The following is a 7,500-nucleotide window of genomic DNA, read 5'->3' on the forward strand; positions in this document are numbered from 1 at the left end:
TCTATCTATCTATCTATCTATCTATCTATCTATCTATCTATCTATCTATCTATATCTACCTATCTATCTATCTAATATCTATCTATCTATCTATCTAATATCTATCTATCTATCTATCTAATATCTATCTATCTATCTATCTATCTATCTATCTATCTATCTATCTATCTATCATCTATCTATCTAATATCTATCTATCTAATATCTATCTAATATCTATCTATCTATCTATCTATCTATCTATCTATCTATCTATCTAATATCTACATATATCTATCTATCTAATATCTATCTATCTATCTATCTATCTATCTATCTATCTATCTATCTATCTAATATCTATCTATCTAATATCTATCTATCTAATATCTATCTAATATCTATCTAATATCTATCTAATATCTATCTATCTATCTATCTATCTATCTATCTATCTATCTATCTATCTATCTATCTCTATATCTATATCTATCTCTCTATCCATCTCTCTATCTCTCTAGCCATCCATCCATCCATATATATACACTGTGATCCCTCCCCAGGCATCTGTCAAGGACTTCCCCCTTAATTAGCATATACATTAATTGCCAATACATTGCATAAACATAAATACTCCCTCATTGTTAAATGACCAACCTGCATAATAGGTCTCATTGTGAGTGACTGTGCCTGATGCACTCCACAGACCAGTAGCCGAGTGTATAAAAAGCTGAATGCACAAAAGCGACAGACTGCATAATAGCAGTCTGTAAACTACAAAATCCGCGCCAACCTCCGTTTGAAGCCATAATCAGCCGTTAGGTTGATTGTGCAGTGCCCCGGGGTGTCACCATGGTAACCTGACCAACAGGTTACCATGACCAATCCGATTGAAGGATGGGTGTACCCTTGACGTCGTCTCCTCACTACCTAAAACAAATGCCTCACTCACACGGCGAACGAGCGGGGGCGTGGCCTACTTAGGCAGCACTGCCCACTTTGGCTCAAGGAGCTCTCCTATTGGCTAAGGGGCACGGCCAAGCTCGCTCACCTAAGCCCGCCCGATGCAGCGCAGGGTAACCCTCGTTACCCATATACACAACAGTGCGATGAGCAGACGGGGGGCGTGGCTTGCTGAGCAACACTGCCCAAAGCTCCCCTATTGGCCTGGGGGCACGGCCATGCACGCTCTAACGTTGTCTACCCGGCACAGCGCAGGGTAACCATGGTTACCCATGTATACAAACAGCGCTGGTCTGAGCATTGAATGCCCCAAAGTGCATACAAGTGGTAGCACATACTTCACTAGCCCACATGGGCCTAGTTAATGCTACAATAACATCCCCTTCTCTGAGATCAAGTTTTAAGTGGGGAGAACTAGAAGAAAGAGGGGGAAGCAGGAAAAAGAACGAAAAAACAGAAAGGAGAGGAAAAGAAAGAGGGGGGGGGGGGGGGAATCGGGGTATGGGGAAGAAGGGGGAAAGAAACTCAGAAAAGGATGGAGAGGAATAAGAAAAGAAAGAAAGAAAGAAAGAAAGAAAGAAAGAAAGAAAGAAAGAAAGAAAGAAAGAAAGAAAGAAAGAAAGAAAGATGCCTGACACCTATAAAATTAAAAAACATAGAGCAGCATATGATATTACTATTTCAATACTCAGCTGAGGAGACACTCAGCACTATATGCCATGCCCCTACAAACTCACAAATCCCAATACTGTGTCCCTGCATGCCCATATGGAATCAATGGAAGGGAAGCAGAAATCGTTATGCAGAAAGACAACAAAAACATGAATAAACATGAAAGAATAAAGACATGGAGAAATAATGACATGCAAAAATAAGGAGAACTTTAGCCGGCCAATCAAAATCACGCAGGTCAATCATCTCTCATCAAGAAAACATGAGAGTGGATTGATTTGATTAAGGCCTTTTGGTTGTAATGTTCCTAATGTATAAATCCAATAAGCTTCTCTCTGTAGAAGCAATTTGTCTCTATCACCTCCTCTCCTTGGTTTTTTCACCTGATCAATGACCAATCCTCTGAGTTCACTAACACGAGGACCTCTCTCAACAAAGTGCATAGCGACAGGTTTTGTAACGTCCAGTGTTTTATTCTTCAATTTTGCTTCAATTGCTATTTTAATGTCACTTCTATGATGTTGGAATCTGACTTTAAAGGCACTAGTTGTCTTGCCAACGTACCCCATGCTACATGGGCACTTCAGTAAGTATGTACAGTACTCAATGTCACAATTGTAGTAGTCATGCATAAAGTACTTTCTGCCACTACTAGGGTGCACAAAGTATTCACCAGTGATCAAAGAGTTGCATACATTACAATTCTGGCATCGATAGCATCCCTTCCTATCCGAGAATTTAAAAGGTATGCTGCCATATTTGTCATGGGGGTCCGCTTGCACAAGCATGTCCCTCAGGCTTCTATTTGATCTATAGGAGAACAAAGGTTTTTCTTTCAATAACAGGTTAAGATTCACATCAGCTTGTAATATGGACAGATTTTTTGCTACACAATTCTTGATGCATCCTGACATAGAATTAAAATCTTGCACAAAAGGAATGCCGTTCTTATTCACCCGTGTTGTACTCCCCGAGTAGTGTATCTCCCTTGCTCTCACAATTGCACTAGATAACACCGTTTCTGGGTATCCTCTCTCCTTAAACCTTGTTTTCATGTCGCTAAGTTCAGACTCAGCATCTTCCCCAGATGTACAAATTCTTAAAACCCTGAGAAATTGTGAGACGGGTAGCCCCTTCATGAGATGGGTTGGATGTGCGCTATTATAGCGAAGCAATGTGTTACGGTCTGTGGGCTTTCTGTACAAAGTAGTCATAAGCCCACCCTCCGTTTTCCTCACCAAAACATCCAAGAATGGGACCTCTTGATTGGATATCTCCGGATTAAATACTATGCCTTCAAATAAAGTATTCAAGTATGCAATAAATTGCTTCAATGACTCTTGCTCGCCGAACACGTCATCAATGAATCTAGTCCAAAAGACAACGTGTTCGCGATACAGCGGCGAGGTATACACCCTGCTCGCCTCCAAGTACCCAACAAATAATTAGCATAGGCCGGGGCTGCCGAGCTGCCCATGGCAGTTCCCCGGCATCGTCTATACCATGTTTTTTCAAATTTGAAACAATTTGTGGTTAATATCAGTTCCAGTCCTGCCAAAATAAATTCTGTGGGTAGCAAAACATTATCCAATTTTGTAAAAAAATGTCTTACCGCTTCTAATCCTGCTGTTTTCGGAATTGATGTATAAAGGGAACCGATGTCCATTGTACACAGGATCATATCTCGGGTATACACTGAGATCTCCTCCAACTTGCTCAGGAAATGGTTGGTGTCCATTAAGTATGCAGGCAGGGATTGCACAACCGGTTGTAACTGGAAATCAATAAATTGTGCAATTGGTTGTGTGACCGAGTCCGTACATGAGATAATGAGACGAAACTTCAAAGGTGCAATTCCCTTGTGTATTTTAGGTAGTCCATATATGACTGGTCGCTGAGGAAATTCAGGTGATAGAAACGCTCTTTCACTTTCTGTGATTCACTTGTTATTTATACCAAGCATGAGGAGGTCATCGAGTTGTTTTAGGATCTTCAAGGTTGGGTCATGTGGAATTTCTTAATAACTGGTATGGTCGGCCAGCATTTCTCCAATGCCCATGCTATATTTTTTGTAGTCCATAATCACAATGGCTCCCCTTTGTCTGCGGGTTTGATTATGATGTCTCTATTATTCTTTAATGACTTCATAGCTTATCTTTCATTCCATTTCAGATTTGATTTGTTCGCCTTCCCTCCACCGCTCATACTGTGCCGCAGGACATCATGTCTTACTGTATTGGTAAAAGTTTATATGCTGGAAAAGGAACCTGGTGGTATGAACGAGCTCTTTAATTTAAATTGAGGTTTGTGTCACTGTCATGGTGTTCGGTTTTTCATAGAAGAATTGTTTAAGTTTCAACATACGTTCATATTTAAACAGATCAACCTCAAAATTTAAAGGGTTCAAATCTTGCGGTTGGACAAAATGATAGCCCCTTTGAGAGAACCCTCATTTTTTGTTGTTGCTAAGGATGCTGCTACTCAGATTGATCACTGGTGATTCTGACTCACACTCCGGGTGTTTGGACGTGGTGGTTGAGGTTGGATTCCTCTTTCTCTTGGTTTTGCCCCTCCTGGGGTGTCTCATTTTGCGTCCCCCTGAAACCCTGATGGAACGTGGGTATCACTCTCATGATGGATTCTCAGTCGGAACGTCGGAGTCTGGACTTGGCTTAGGTTTAGGACGTGGACCACCACGTGGTTTCGGTCTCCCTCTTGGTGGTGGTCCCCTCCTTTGGTTTGCTCCCACCACCCACGGATATATGCCGTCCTGGTGGTCTTGACAGATCTGTCAGTATTTTTCCCGTTTCCTTTGTTGGACGTGAGCTTTATAGTCCTCAGTTTGGTGTCATCAATCTTCAGTTCATCCAATCTGGTCTGTACCGGAGATAACTCCTTATCAACCTGAGTTAGTAGCACTCTGACTTCTTCTATAATCATAAGCATATAGTTAAGAGAATGTTGTGTGGACAAAGCACACCACCTATCACAAAACTCCCTCTTATTCCGGCTGATGGTTGGTTGTATTCCCAATCTGAAGGCTTTAGGGATCTTTTTATTACGATAATATTTAGACAATGTATGGCCATGAAGTTCCAGATCCACTTCAACTTTCCAGACATTGACAGGAGTATTGAGGCTACCCATTCTGGTAAAAGCAGCAGATTTCTGGCAGCACTACAGGACAATTACTTGACTCAAATGGTAACTGAACCAACTAGGGGGAATGCGTTACTGGATCTGATCATTTGTAATAGACCAGATAATGTATCAAATGTGCAGGTTCAAGAACATTTGGGAAATAGTGCTCACAACATGATAACGTTTGAGCTGGTGACTGATAGGCCACGGGGCAGCGGGACCACTAAAACTATGAATTTTAGAAAAGCAAAGTTCACTCAAATTAGGCAGGCACTAAGTTTGGTGAACTGGGATAATGTACTACAAGGGGAAGACACTGAAGGGAAATGGCAAGCTTTTAAACTTATACTCAATCAATACTGTAGTATGTATATCCCATATGGAAACAAAATGTCTAGGAATAAAAAAAGGCCTCTATGGATGAATAGAAAGGTTAAAGATAAAATGAAGAGGAAAAAGAATGCCTATAAGGTCTTAAAACAGGAGGGGACTGAGGCTGCACTAAGCAATTATAAGGAGTGCAATAAAAATTGTAAAAAAGAAATTAGGCAGGCAAAGATTGAAGCTGAAAAACAAAATCGCTAAGGATATCAAATCTAACCCAAAAAAGTTTTACAAGTACATTAACTATAAAAAAAGAAAGGTTGACTGTATAGGACTCCTAAAGGAGGATGGGAACTCAATGGTGGATGACCAAGGTAAGGCAGAGTTATTAAATGCTTTCTTTGCTTCTGTCTTCACAAAAGAAACAGCACTGTTGCAAACTACAGAGGCGGAAGAGTCTCAATCTTCTAACTGTAATATTAAATACTTAACGCAGGAAGAAGTGAAGGCAAGACTAAATAAATTAAAAATAGACAAGGCACCTGGCCCGGATGGCATGCATCCTCGGGTCCTAAGGGAATTAAGTTCAGTTATAGATAAACTAAAAATATATGTATAACTCATGCGCCAATGCAAATAAAATATTGCAAATACTTTAATAAAATATACCTGTTAAAATATATATCTCACAAAATAAAAACAAACAATGATTGGCGTTCAATCAGGCAATTCCCCTTCACAGAAGCGTCATTTCACACCATCACAGAAAGGGTTAATTAACCCCACCTGCAATAGATCCAACCTACTGCTGCAAGAAAATGCTACCTAATCGCACTTAAAACGCCTAACATCTAGTGTGCAAGATCAATTATATTTTGTAAGGTCCTCTTCGTAGCTACAGTATTGTTCCTCTCTCACAGTTCTCAGAGAATTTCTTCCAGTAAAGAAAAATTCTTTGACATCCAGTGTCAGAAATGTCACTTGAGCACGTTCCTTATAATCTTTAAAAACTTACTGGCCAGTAAAGTCCATATATTGATCAACAGTTCAGATGTTGATCAATATATGGACTTTACTGGCCAGTAAGTTTTTAAAGATTATAAGGAACGTGCTCAAGTGACATTTCTGACACTGGATGTCAAAGAATTTTTCTTTACTGGAAGAAATTCTCTGAGAACTGTGAGAGAGGAACAATACTGTAGCTACGAAGAGGACCTTACAAAATATAATTGATCTTGCACACTAGATGTTAGGCGTTTTAAGTGCGATTAGGTAGCATTTTCTTGCAGCAGTAGGTTGGATCTATTGCAGGTGGGGTTAATTAACCCTTTCTGTGATGGTGTGAAATGACGCTTCTGTGAAGGGTAATTGCCTGATTGAACGCCAATCATTGTTTGTTTTTATTTTGTGAGATATATATTTTAACAGGTATATTTTATTAAAGTATTTGCAATATTTTATTTGCATTGGCGCATGAGTTATATATATATTTTTAGTATTTTAGAGTGTAAGGTGGTGGTTTTCCTTGCTAACTCTGTGCTGCCAATCGATACTGCACAAATAAGCGCTACAACATAAATCTCAGTTATAGATAAACCCCTTTATCTTATCTTTTGTGACTCTCTTGCAACTGGCAGAGTCCCAGTGGATTGGCGTACAGCCCACGTTTTCCCATTATTTAAGAAGGGCAAAAAATCTGATCCAGGAAATTATAGACCTGTAAGTTTAACATCAGTTGTATGCAAACTATTTGAAGGGTTACTAAGAGATACTATACATGACTTCATAGTAGAAAATAATCTTATTTCTCAGCATCAACATGGGTTTACTAAAGACAGGTCCTGTTTGACTAACATGCTCAGCTTTTATGAGGTAGTGAATGCTAATATGGATATTGGGAATGCTGTAGATGTGATATACTTGGACTTTGCAAAGGCCTTCGACACTGTTCCCCACAAAAGTCTGGTGCAAAAGTTGAGGATGCAAGGACTGGGGAAGAGTCTGTGTTCATGGATAGGGAACTGGCTAATGGACAGAAAACAAAGAGTTGTGGTCAATGGATCGTACTCAAAATGGGAGACTGTTAGCAGTGGGGTCCCACAGGGGTCTGTTCTGGGTCCAGTGCTCTTCAATTTATTTATTAATGACCTAGTAGATGCAGTAGTGAGCAATGTTGCTATTTTTGCAGATGATACAAAATTGTGCAGAATCATCAACTCTCAGGAAGATATAGTGTCATATTGCAACAGGATCTGGATAGGATGGCTATATGGGCACATACATGGCAGATGAAATTCAATGTTGACAAATGTAAGGTCATGCATTTTGGACGTACTAATGGTCTAGCACCATACAAAATAAATGGGATTCAGTTGGGGACATCAAACTTGGAGAAGGACTTAGGAGTACTCATTGACAACA

At 39.9% G+C, this 7,500-nt stretch overlaps 1 protein-coding gene across 1 annotated transcript in view; it reads right to left on the minus strand.

The window, feature by feature from the left end:
* JMJD6 (jumonji domain containing 6, arginine demethylase and lysine hydroxylase) overlaps nt 1–7,500 on the minus strand; it is a 293,711-nt gene that overhangs the window by 191,068 nt on the left and 95,143 nt on the right. The window lies entirely within an intron of this gene.

Source organism: Hyperolius riggenbachi, chromosome 12 (assembly GCF_040937935.1).
Source record: "Hyperolius riggenbachi isolate aHypRig1 chromosome 12, aHypRig1.pri, whole genome shotgun sequence".
Classification (NCBI taxonomy): Eukaryota; Metazoa; Chordata; class Amphibia; order Anura; family Hyperoliidae; genus Hyperolius; species Hyperolius riggenbachi.